We start from the raw sequence: 13,338 nt of genomic DNA, 5'->3' as shown, positions 1-13,338 counted from the left end.
CTATACCGTGGTATCATGACATTTTGCCCAGGTTTTTACTACAAAATGAAACAAATGTAAGACATTTAAACAGTGTATAATATGCATTAGAAACAGGATATGTATATTTTTTATGTGATTTGTATGAGTTAGTACTTTAGATCTTTTCAGGCGGCTGCTGTCTTATCAAGAGTTCAGTAGCAATAAAATGATCGTGTCTAGTAAATAGAATACAACAGAAAAATATTTAGAGAATATATGAGTTTCCCTGAAGTCAGCAGTATATTTTCAGTGTGGACACAGCTCATCAGCCGGAACCTCAGCCTACACCAGGGCTTGCATCAAATGGTCTTTGCTTTCGGTTTCACCACAACCAAAAGATTGTACAGACCTAAGCAAATGTAACTTACCTGCACAGCATGAAAATCAGCTTCAGTTAGTAATAAAAGAAAGGGAGGAAGGGGAGGGAAAGGAAGGAGGGAGAGGACAAAAACTGGAGGAGAAGGAGGAAGGAGGGAAGGGGAGAGAGAAAGATCTGCAAACCAAACACACCTGAATGAAGACACACACAAAGGCAGAGGAGTCAGTAACGGAGAGCTTACAGAGGAAGCAAAGTGAAATGAAGAGAGTCAGTGGCAGGACCTGGGTTGGTCCCTTCAGGCCCCAGCCTTGCTGTAATTATTTAGCTCAGTGGGTTTGAGCACTAGGCATGGACCCCAAAGGGCTTGGATTAGACCCATCACTGTGAACAATTAGTCTCGCTGTTCTTCCCTCTCTGCCCTGGCCATTTTCATTACCTGAGGCCACAGTCTTCAGTTTTTGACCCCTCAGATTATTTCGTATGAAATGGGAAGAACAGGGTTTTTTTTTTCCTAGTACGTTTTCTACCTTGTGGCCTGCTTTTAAACATTTGCATAATTTACTTGAAGGGATCACAATGTCAACCTTTAAAAGAGCTCTAAGTTCAGAGCTAATGTGTTTATTTTTTCCCTTCTCAGTTTGTCAATAAATGAAGACTCACTATGGGGTTGACATTTGCACTGCGTTCAAAGTTTGAAGCTGTGGAGAAACAAAGAAATAGACATCATATTAAAAATGTTTTTCCTCTAAGTGCACACACATTGGCATTTAAATGACAATGTTAAAAAATTAAAAGGCAAGATTCAACCTGAAGAAAAAAATACAATATATAATATATAGCTGACATATTTGACTATACCCATTCTTCTTAAAGAATGAACTAAAGATATGAGTGCATAGCAGAAGGTATATGAACAATAAATAAGGACATGAGAAGATGCTTGAAGTCATTCATTGTCACCCATGATCAGGTGTCACTACACTGCCCTGAGAATGACCAAAATAAAATAAAATTAAATAATTAAAAAATGGCAGCATCAGGTGTATGCAAATATGTATGAAATAACTGAGATTCTGTCCACTGCCGATGAGAATATAGGATTGTTCAACTTCTTGTTAAGGCAATTTGAAAGTTTCTTATGAAATTAAATCTGTGGCTATGTTGTACCCCACTGTGTTCATTGCTTTTCTGACTCAATGACCAAATTACTTGACAGAAACAATTCAAGGACAGAAATCTTATCTGAACTCATTGTTTCAAAGGTAGAGTTCAGTCCATCACTGCAAGGAAGGCGTGGTAGAGGAAGATGTTCTGACATTGTCTAATGGCACGGGATGAAGCAGAATCTGTTCCTATGGCCCAGACAGAGAAAGTGCAAGCTGAGGTCATTCAAGGTCTGCCTTATAAGTGACCTGGTTTCATCAACCAGTACCATCTTCCAAAGACTCCTCAGCTTCCCCCAAAGAGCTATCCACTAGAGGACCAAGTATTCAAAATATGAGCTCACAGGAAGCATTTCAAGTTCAAATCGTAATTGCACTGCACTATTTCTATGTATGGAGAGGTAGAAACATGGGCCCATGCAGAAACTTACTCATTGTGGGTATGATGAAGCTTGCCTATAACCCCAGCACTTATGGGGCTGATGTGAGAGTATCACAAGTTCAAGGCCAGCCTGGGCTACTTAGCAAGACTCTTTCTCTAACAACAACAACAACAACAACAAATCCAGGTCACATAAGACTTACTAACTGTAGGGGCATCTTGCCTTGCCACTGAACTTGTAGTAGTGGCGACACCCTTTGGGCATGGTTTCAGGTGCAGATGTGACTCCTTTTGGAGCAGGAAGGCTTCGGTGGTTATTTACTCTTATCTGTGTAAGGCCTTCCCCAATAAAACACATTTATCATTTATCTTGGATCTGGTGAACTCATTTAAACCCCACCTTCAACTGACAAATATATAAAGTAATTTCCTTTATAATAATCTCCATATGTAAACAAACCAAGTGTATCGACGGTTGAAAAGGCACAAGCAATATAAACCCAATATACTACCATAAGTTCCTCACCACAAGAAAACCCTACTGATCCATTCAGTCACAAGGATGGATCTCAAGAGGATTGTGTTGCATGAAAGAAGCCAGATGGCTTTATATAAAACCCCAGAAAGGAGAAACCCAATTTATGGTGACAAAAATAGTTTAATATTTGGTTGGTTATGGCTAAGGGAGAGTGGGAATTGGGACCAAAGAGAACTTTTAGGGTATTAAAATGTTTTATACTTTGATTGTGATGGTGGTTACTCTGGCATATAAATTTGTCTAAAGTTATTGAGATGTATACTTAAAATGGTCACATTTTATTGTATATGAAGAATACTTCAATAAAACTGATTTAACTTTTTCCTTTTTTTTTAAAGAATGCTTACATCAAGTGGGTTAGAAACCCTCAGAAGCATTGTATCCTTAGGGCATTTTATTCCAAATTATAGCAATTTGATGAGCGGGAGAATCCTCACGTAGGGAATCTTAAAGCCTGTTCTAATATTAACATACTTTCTATATTAATGCTGTCATCAATCAAATATCAATCTATAAAGTGACAAAGATGCTAAGTAAATCAAGCCTCACACGAGTCCCTTTCCTGACACCCTGACTATACGTTATAATGTCATCTGCCTTCAAACAAATCAATTGTGTCCTAAGAGGAACTAGTCATAATGTTTGTGCCATCGGTTTTACATTTACTGTGTGGACCGACTGACAGCAAAGTTTTTTAAGCTTAAGAGGCTTAAGTGACATTTGAAAAATATCTGAGATGAAAAATATAGTACATGAATGATTTCCTTAATCAGTATAATCACCAAGAAATTGATGATCACAGTTTATAACTGGCTCATGGGGATATTTTAAAAATCTTGGGCTACTATCAAAATATTCCTACTATAAATGATCATTTACATTACAAAAAGAAGAAAATTAATAATAAAAGCTACTTTTGCATATCACTTCTATTCAAGTTACTTCCGGTTATGATCACCCATTTTATAGCAGAATTTCTTGCCATTTCCTTTTTATGACCCACAAATGCTCAGGGTACTCACAGGTGTAGAAATTGTGTTGCTGCAAAGACTGCTGGGCATAGCCAATCACTGCATTCTTTGTTTATCCAAGAATGATAAACAACACATTTGTTGCCTTAATCCTTGCAGAAGGTTCCTTATCTGCTCTATCTTAAAGGTATGTTGGAACAATGTAAATCAATACTTTGTTTAAAGGTCCCTGTCTCTACATAGCTGGTTGCCATGCAAGGGAATCCAGAAATCTCATCTCCACTTGTTTTCATGTGCAGCTATTAAGGAAATGTCTTAGTCACTGTTTTATTGCTGAGAAAAGGCACCACGACCACACTTATAAAAGAAAACATTTAATTGGGAGCTTGTTTGCAGTTCAGAGGCTTAGTTCATGGCAGGGAGCATGACTTGGCATGGAGTTTTGAAACCTCAAATCCCACACCCAGTGACATAATTCCTCCTACAAGGCCACACCTTTTAATCCTTCCCATCCTTTCAAATAATGCCATTTCCTGCTGAATATAAATTCAAATATATGAGCATATGGGGAGCATTCTTATTCAAAACATCACAGAAACAAAATGGTCAGGATGAAATGAAAGTCTTCTGTAATCAAACAAAGTCAAGGGTGGTGGAGGTCAGAGGACATATTCAGGAGAGAACATCTCCACCCAATGAGCCATCTCACCAGCCTTAATTTTGATAAAACTTACTGCATTATTTTCAGTGGCATTATAGTACAGAGCTAAAGAAAGAGATTTACAGGCACAGGAAAGAATTCATATTATGTCATATGAGAATACATGATACATAACAATGTGTAACTATTTTGTAAAAATGTATATATATATATATATGAGTACATGCATAGAAAATTGCATGCTAATTGTTATCTGTAGAAAATATAGAGACGATGAATATGACAAGTGATAGTAATCTTTTCTTTATCATCTTATTTTGTCTTAGATGTTTGTACAATAGGTGTATATTAAATAAAAGTACTTAAATTTATAGTCTTTTACTTTCTGTAGTCTTTAATTATTTTATAATATTTAGATATGTAGCCGGGCAGTGTTGGTGCATGCCTTTAATCCCAGCACTTGGGAGGCAAAGGCAGGTAGATCCCTATGAGTTAAAGTGGTCTACAAAGAGAGTTTCAGGACAGCCAGGGCTGTTTCACAAAGAAACTCTGTCTTAAAAAACAAAACAACACCACCAAAAATTATATATAATATACGTATGTATATATATTTATTTAAAAATGGTATATATCAAAATGGAAACAGTGTTTAACTCTGGGAGTAGGCCTAAAATTTGGCTTTTATTTTGTGCCGAATATAGTTTTAGATTTTCCTTAATGAACATATATTAATTTTATAACACATTGCAAATATATTTAATGAAATAAATTACCTCTAAAATATTATAATTTGATATTAGTAGATAACTATAAGACTGTGGGGAGGTGGTCCCAGTGGCCAAGACAGACTGATTAGCTCAGCTACCACCCAGACCCACATCCTGGGCTTTGGGTTGGCCCCTAACATCTACCCCATCTATGAAGGAACTGCTACTACAGAATGATAACTGCAGGGTCCTCATGAATCAGGACAGAAGCAGGGTATCTGAGAGGAGTTTCAGTGAGGGTCCTGTCATGATGGTGTGCCAGAGGCCTTGAACCAGGCCAATATTGCAATGAACGTTTGTGGGTGGGGCTGACTAAAGAAAAGGATACACTGTGTGATACACCACAGCTCCCAATGCCACTTGGTCAAGTGAAGAGGTGTTGGAGAGCCAGGAAAGAAGAGCAAGGTGGTTTTCTTGTTTGTTTTGTTTTTAATTATTCTATGGTGGATGGTTTTTTCGGGGGGGGCACAGCAGGGGTGAGGGGCAGATATGGAGACACTTGAAGGTGAGAAGGATTGGGGTGCATGCTGTGAAATTCCCAAGGAATCAATAAGGAATTATGATACTCACACATATGTACATACATACACACAGACAGACAGATCACACACACACACATACACACACATACACACACACACAGATTATGTTCCTGAGAAAACATCCTTTTGCTCTAGAACATGGCTCTATCATCTGTCCTGAATGAGTTAGGCTGGACTTGGCTCCATCGTCTATTCTATCCTAAATGAGTTAGGCCTATGATGTTAGGCAAAACAACACATTCAGAACCTAAAATATTTGCCCTGGCCAAACAATCTTTTAGTTTCTGAATATATAAAAATATATTTTATGTGTTAAATTGCATGGGGATATTTGTTTGGAGATATAAACAAGCAGTAAACTGACAGGAAATGTCCTTATGCGTCTGGGTGCAGGTGTTGCAGGAGTTATCGGCCTACATTATGGTACTCACCTTCAAGGGAAGGTCAGGATTTACCAGACTGAGAGGTAACCGCACGAGCAACATCACAGAGAATACAAGGCATAACATCTGAAGGTTCAACATGTGTACTGAAGATTAACAAGCACTTTAGGATGAGGAGAAAGAATCAGAAGAGTTAAGGAACGGAAGTGTTCATGGCGCTGTGGCTTCCTTAAGTTACCTAACACAGGAGTTCAGTTATCAGAGCCGTTGTCCCACTAAGATCACCTCATTCATGCTTCTCTTTTATTATTTCTCTCTCTCTCTCTCTCTCTCTCTCTCTCTCTCTCTCTCTCTCTCTCTCTCTCTCTCTCTCTCTCTCTCTCTCTCTCTCTCCCTGTCCCTCTCCCTCCCCCCCCCTCTCTCTCATTTGCTCATTTCTCTCGGTACCACCTCTCCCTTCCCTTTTTGGTATTTTAAGACAAGGTCTCCTGCAGTCAAGACTAACCTTTATTTCCTTGAGTAGCTGAGGATGACCTTAAACTCCTGAACCTCCAACTCAGCTTCCCAGATGCCGGGCTTGCAGGTGTGCACCACATGTGACTTTGACTCATGATTCTTTTATTTATTTTAATAGGCTAGGGTTTCATAATCACGATGTAATTAACCTTCCGGACTAGATGATTCTTTGTTGTTCAAAGCTGCCTTGTACCTCATGCAATCGTAGTCAATGTCGTGAGCACAAGTCCCACAAAGAGCAAATTTCCCTACCTGCCCTGCTGAGCTGTAGCAAGAAAAACTGTTTTTGCCAAGCATTTTCTGGGAGACATCACCTCCAGATGTACTATAGTGGCAGAAACAAAGTCACTACTACTGTCCAGTCCACGCTGATTTCAGTAGACCAAGAAATCAAAGGGGACCAATAATCAGGGCCTTAAAAAGGTAAAATAAACTATCTGTTTTAGGAGAACGACCAGGAAGTCAGCCAGACTGGGGGAAATATGTCATGGTGAAATTAGAAAATATGCTTACATAGACAAATTAGGGTGACCCTGAGAATGTAATATACTTAGCCACAAAAGGAATTGGGGGGTGCATTCCAAAGAGAATATTTGGGAGGTGATTAGGTCACCAGGGGAGAGTGTTTACAAGCTCATGAAAGCAATCCCAGGGACATCCATCACCCCTTCTAGCATGTGAGGTTACAGGAAGAGACACTGGCTACACACCAGAGTGTGACCCTGCATATGACAGCATCATTGGGCTTCTTAGCTTCCAGAATGGAAGAATAAACTTTCGATGTTCATAACCTACTCAGTCCAAGAGCACGTGAACAGATTAAGAGCATCATTAGAAGGTTGTGTTGAAGGGAGAATGCCTCACTTGGAATGCAAAGATAGATTTCATGGGAGACAGACTGAGTGCAGAGAACTAAGGTGGGGGGGCAGTGACAGTCACAGAAAAGTGTTGACAGACTGTGTGAATTCCATCGGGAACAGGACGGGAATTAGCTTGATAAGGTAGGTGAGGAAGGGAACGAATTAAAGGTCAGCTAAAGGTTTTCCTGTGACCACACAGATGTGAGTAGAGGTAATGTGATCTGCACAGTCAGGGAGGGAGCCAGTGTTATCAGATGTGATCAGAAATGTCCGCATGAACATACCAAATTTGTGGTCCCAATGAGACATTCCCAGAATAACTGTGCTAGGCAATTGGAGATATAAGCCAGAGTTTTGCACACCCACACATACATGCATACACATTTATATATGTACACGCATACATGCACATATCTGTATATAGTTTTTATTAGTGAATATTCATTGTACAAGGCAGTGAGTCTCATACTGACATTTTCTTTCTTTCTTTCTTTCTTTCTTTTTTTTTTTTTTGGTTTTTCGAGACAGAGTTTCTCTGTACACAGACCAGGCTGGCCTCGAACTCACAGAGATCTGCCTGCCTCTGCCTCCTAAGTGATGGGATTAAAGGCGTGCGCCACCACCGCCCAGCCCTCACACTGATATTTTCATTGAGGCATTTTGTTCATATTTATTCCTAGTACTCTTCTGTCCCCCACCCCCACTCCTGCCATTCCTCCTCCTTCTACTTTTGTGACACATATATGTGAGTATATAACATATGTATGTATTCATGCATGTAAAAATACTACATTTAAATTCCACATAGAAAGCTCATCTTTCTGAGCTTGGCTTTATTCCCTAACATGATGGTCACCAATTGCATCCACTCACTCATAAATACCACAATTCTGCTTCCTTTGTGGATGAATAAAATTCCATTGTGTCTCTGTACCACATTTTCTTGTCCACTTGTCTTTTGATGAATCTTCAGGCTGTTTCTAGCACATGGTTGTAAGTCCTGCTTAAGCCAGAAAGCATGGGTGTGTAGGTATCTCTGTGGAATGCTGCCTCTGAGTCCTTTCCACACATTTCCAGGAATAGTACTGTAAGATCCTATTAGGCCAGAGTTTTAAGGCAGGCATTCCATCTTGTCAGAGTTTTCTTCTAGTGTTTACACTGGGTGACTCACAATCAACTATAAATCCAGCTCCAGGGGATCTAGTTCCTCCTTGAATACTTGCACTCACATGCACATATACTTCCATCTCTCTCTCTCTCTCTCTCTCTCTCTCTCTCTCTCTCTCTCTCTCTCTCATACACACACACACACACACACACACACACACACACACACACACGGTAAAGCTCTGAAAAAGTGAGGTGGTTCTATGTGGTTAAGACTAAATGTGGTTTGAAATGTGTCAAGTCCCATTAATTTTCCCTCCAGAAAATGTTGGCTACGGGCACATATGTTTTCAGATAATCATCAAGCAGAGGGATTTTCTTCATTTTTTTCGTTTCCTTTGATTTTTAGAAATAGTTTTTTTTGTTTAGTTTTGGTTTTTTGTTTGTTTGTTTTGCCTTGGCTGTCCTAAAACTAGCTCTGAAGACGAAGCTGGCCTCATACTCACAGGGATCTGTCTGCCTGTGCCTCCTGAGTGCTGCTATGTAAGGATATGACACCACCGTCTAGCTAAGAGGCATTTTCTTAATGCCAAATTATACCTGAGTTATATCAGGCACTGCATAGAGATATCAGCTCAGATGTGGCCCCTGGTTCTAGAATCTTCCTTATACACACAGGTCAAGTATTTACTGACAAAATAAAAATTTTGAAGGATCCATAAACTGGGAACGTGCCTCAGAAACAGATGGACAGAACTGGGGAGGACAAAGAGGAGTGAACTTCATCATTACATAAAGCAGTGCAGAAGACTGTGCGGGGCGGAAATGTGGCCAGGGGCTCCATCACACCACTGATTCACTATGTGATCATCAGCAAATCATTCCAGCTCGTAGAGTTTTCATCTCTCCATCTGTTAAATGTCACCGGTATCTGCTAGAGAGAGAGACTCACCTATTTGCTTATCCAACAAACACTGGTTGAACTTTTACCTCCATATGCTGGCCCCTGTGGCTAGATCTACAAATGCAAACATGAGAGTGATAAGGCTTTCACTTTCTGAGGGAGTCGCTGGGAAACAACCACAGATGTTAATAGGAAGGGAAGATGTCCGTTAGTGTCTCACTGGCTGCAAGTCACAAAACTTTTAATAAAATGCGGCTTAATGATATGACAGTATTTTAAGGGACATCTCACAAGAAAAGTTCCTAGGGTCAGCTAACTCAGTGGCTATTATTCTGATGTTGGCTCAATACTTTTTCATTCAGCTCTGATACACTCCGTATGTTGGTTTTAGATCCTAGGTTTGTCTCCACTCATGGATAAAGATGGCAGCTATAGCTCCAACTGTCATCACATCTTGGTACAACTAAAGATAGGGACTATGTAGGCAGGAGAGATAGATAGCTCAGTTGTTAAAATGCTTGACTCCCCCAGTAGAGTTCCCTGGGCAAGGTGGCACACACTGGCAACCCCAGTGTTGGGAAGGCAGCCTAGCCTACAAGGACAGTTTCAGGAGCAAGAGATCCTGTCTTGAAAGAAAGGTGAAGAACGAATCTTGGGGTTGACCTCTGGCCTCTATTTGAATTCTCACTCAAACATACATGCTCAGCCACTCCTGCACACATGATGGGAGCTGTGATGCTGAGGGGAAGTAAGGTGTGATGGACTCTGGTACACAGAAGCAGCTCAGTGGACATTAGTGTTAATTAATTTTTAAAATACCATACAATACTTGTTCCAAAGAAACTGCTGTGTTCATTTGCTAGAGGTACTGTAAAAATCATTCCACATTGGGGGATTTAAACAACAAATTCATTTTCTCACAACTCTGGAGGCTACAAGTCTGAAATCAAGGTAACAGATGGCAGGGATGGTTTCTTCTGTAGACTGTGAAGACTTTTCCAATGGAATCTTTGGACATCTCCTGATGTCTCTTCACTGTATTCATTCTCTCATTCTCTCTCTCTCTCTCTCTCTCTCTCTCTCTCTCTCTCTCTCTCTCTCTCTTTCTCTCTGTCTGTCTTTGTCTCTCTCTCTTTCTCTTTGTCTCTGTCTCTCTCTGTCTGTCTCTCTGTCTCTGTCTCTGTCTCTGTCTCTCTCTCTCACACACACACACAAAACCTTCACTAGTGTTCAGTTCATAAGGATGACAGTAATGTTGGATTGTGACCTGATCCTTCATGATCTACCTCATCTTAACTGGTGATAACTGCATTCACCCAGTTTCCAGATATGGTCACATAAAGGGGTCTCATGGTCAAGACATCAACTTAGGAATTTTAAGAATTGATTAGAACTATAACAAAGAAAATTTACCCATGACATTACCCATTACTAATCAAGTGCCTTCATTGACAAATCTTTCCAGAGTGTGAAAGTAAAAGAGGAAATACAAAATTTTGGCTGTGTGGTCAGTATACTCGCTTTTAGATGTCCCCTGCAGGTAGTAAATTCCTTTGTCTTACAATCTATGCGGAGATTTACGAGGCACAGGGAGGGGAAGCTATAGAGAAAACTTTGCACAGGATGAATTTTCTCTATAAAGAATGACATCTGCTCCTGATTTAGCTTTCGTTGCTCCTCCCCCACCATTTATTTCCTTGTTCCTTTTAGCAAAACAAAAACACATCCTGTTGCATTCATTTGCATTTTGTCCCACCATAGGGGAAAATAGTAGTGTCCAACAACCTGGGAGTTTGTTCTTGTCTTGTCGCCATCCTTTAGACACTGGGCATTGGCTGTGGTTTATGTAGAGCACAGCAAAACAAAGCAGGGTACCTTTCACCCCTCACAGATTCTCCGAGCTGAAGAGGGGCTTTGTAAGCTGCTTAAGGTCAAATGTGTGTTTTCAGCTGCTTGGAGAAGCACGAAAACCATCCTGGAGGAGCACTTCCACCTACAGCCACAAGCACTCCACCCTTAGCTTGGGGCGGGGCCTGGATAGAGGGAAGAGTGCCCTGAGTTTCATCTCTGGAAAGAGATGGAAGCTGAGAGGGGACAAAATAGGAGCTTTCCTCCGCCACTGCTAATCATCAGACTTGTTGGCTCCCTTTCTCATGCCAAGCTGAGTTTTCTGTTCTCGGCTCCCTTTTTACCTCTGTCTGCTTATCTCTTCCTCTTTCTCACCCACCAGACACCAGACCTCCTTCTGTTTGAGAGCTGGAGCTTTTTAATTTTGTCAGTCTGAGCCATCCCACCCAAAGCCTATGGCATTTGTGCAGTGTGGCGCTTTCTTTGCACCCACTCTGTGGGACTGAGAGCCTGGCACCCGCCCTGCCACTCACGGTGGCTCTCTATCCCTGCCTCCTGTCACAGATAACAGGTGCAACAGTTAATTTCTAGCTACACTTCTTGAATGCCAAATGAGATGTATTTCCTTTCCTTTTAATGCCTACCATTAATATTTTTAAAGAGAAAATGGGGAAATTTTCAGCATCTCCGACAGTGTGTTCCATGGGTTTCCTGGTGGGAGGTGATGAAGGCATTTTTTAACTGACTAAAAATGGTTAGCCACAACACCATGAAAATATCTCAGAATGTTTTAAAATGAAGGGAAAAAATCCTCTGTGACATGGAAATAGCAAGTGAGAGGGGGTCCAGGGGCTGCTGGCAGCTTTGAGTGGGTGACTTTATTCTTCTGTGGACCTCTCTAGTGATTTCCACGCCAATTTCCATCTACTTCAAAAAAATCAAGCCTCCCAAGGTTCAGAGGGGAAAAAGTACGAGCCATTTGTTATTTTGGACACGGATGATTCAAACCGAGGGAGGACATTGAAATGTTTCAAGAAACACAGCCTTTGAACTACGGTATAGTTCTCATCCCTCACCAATTCCTCCTAAATGTGAACCCCTCCATCCAAGGTAGAACCCTTCTGTGGCTCTGCATGCTTCAGAGTGGCCTCCCTGGGTATCTTTTACAGGATTTAGCCAGGACTTCTACTGATGCTTAACAACGACTTATACCACACACAGATCTAAGCTTCAAATTATGGCAGACAACATCATTTCAAAATCTTCCACCATTTTCAACGTTTCTGCCTCAAAGAGGATAGAAGTCCACTGCTTTTTCCTGTATTCCTGGTCAGAAGGGTTGGGGTGAGGGATGGAGATTAATACCATCCTGTTACTGTGTTTTGTGTCCCTTAAGAACGAGACTTCAGATGGTATGTCTGGAGACCAATGTTCATATCCCAAATGGAAATGTGAGAGAGTTCAGCATTATTACAGCACTGAGTGTACATGTGTACACCATTGTTCCAGTTGTTAACGGCCTGAACTACTGTATTGACTGTATCTCTGTAGTGAGAGTTTCTCTTACTCTACCCTTTCTCCTAGGCATTCCACTCTTGGATGCTCCTGAAGTGGCCTATTCTAGACTTTTAGGGCAGCTCTCTTTTTTCTTTTGTTCAAGATTCCTCCTACTTAGGGAGAGGGCCTTGGAGTAACCTGTAACCTTGACTTGGGAACTGAGAGCATCAAGAGCTTGAAAGAGACAGCATGGGAGGGAACATGAAGTTCAGTCCAAACCAGGAGAATGGAGGTGTGTGTGTGTGTGTGTGGCTGGGATTGAATTATGACGGGATGACACACAAGAGCCACACACACACGCAAGGCCAGGCAGCAACACTTTGCCTCTTTGGTCTTCTTCCTCAGCATTAGTGTGGCAGGGAGCTCTCGTTTTGAATGCATAGGGACTTTGGGTTTCATTTTTTGGGGCATCATATCCCTTTCCCCTCTTATTTTCCCCTAGTAAGTATCCAAATAAGCCTCCTTTGTAGCACATTCTAGTCACTGAGACTCTGTTTTTGTTAGAAGCAAAGCTGGCCATCTGTTCCCTCCATCTAATGGTGAGGCTAATTGGTTTACACTATGGCTTAGTAACCATTATACTACATTCCTGGGCTGTGACACTTACCTTTGATGACTTTAATCACTCCCCAAATATCAGATTTCCTAAGTCACTTAATTCCTCATCACATAGAGAGGAGAGCCAGATATCATCTCCTGTCACTTTGGATGAGGAGCCAGAGACACATGTGCATGATTTATGAGGTTTGGACCACATCTGCATACACTGTGATGCTTTGTCTCATCTTCCCCAGTGTTT

The sequence above is a fragment of the Mesocricetus auratus genome, unplaced genomic scaffold, assembly GCF_017639785.1.
Source record: "Mesocricetus auratus isolate SY011 unplaced genomic scaffold, BCM_Maur_2.0 Super-Scaffold_100013, whole genome shotgun sequence".
NCBI classification, from domain to species: Eukaryota; Metazoa; Chordata; class Mammalia; order Rodentia; family Cricetidae; genus Mesocricetus; species Mesocricetus auratus.
Note: the sequence above shows the minus strand (reverse complement) of the source record.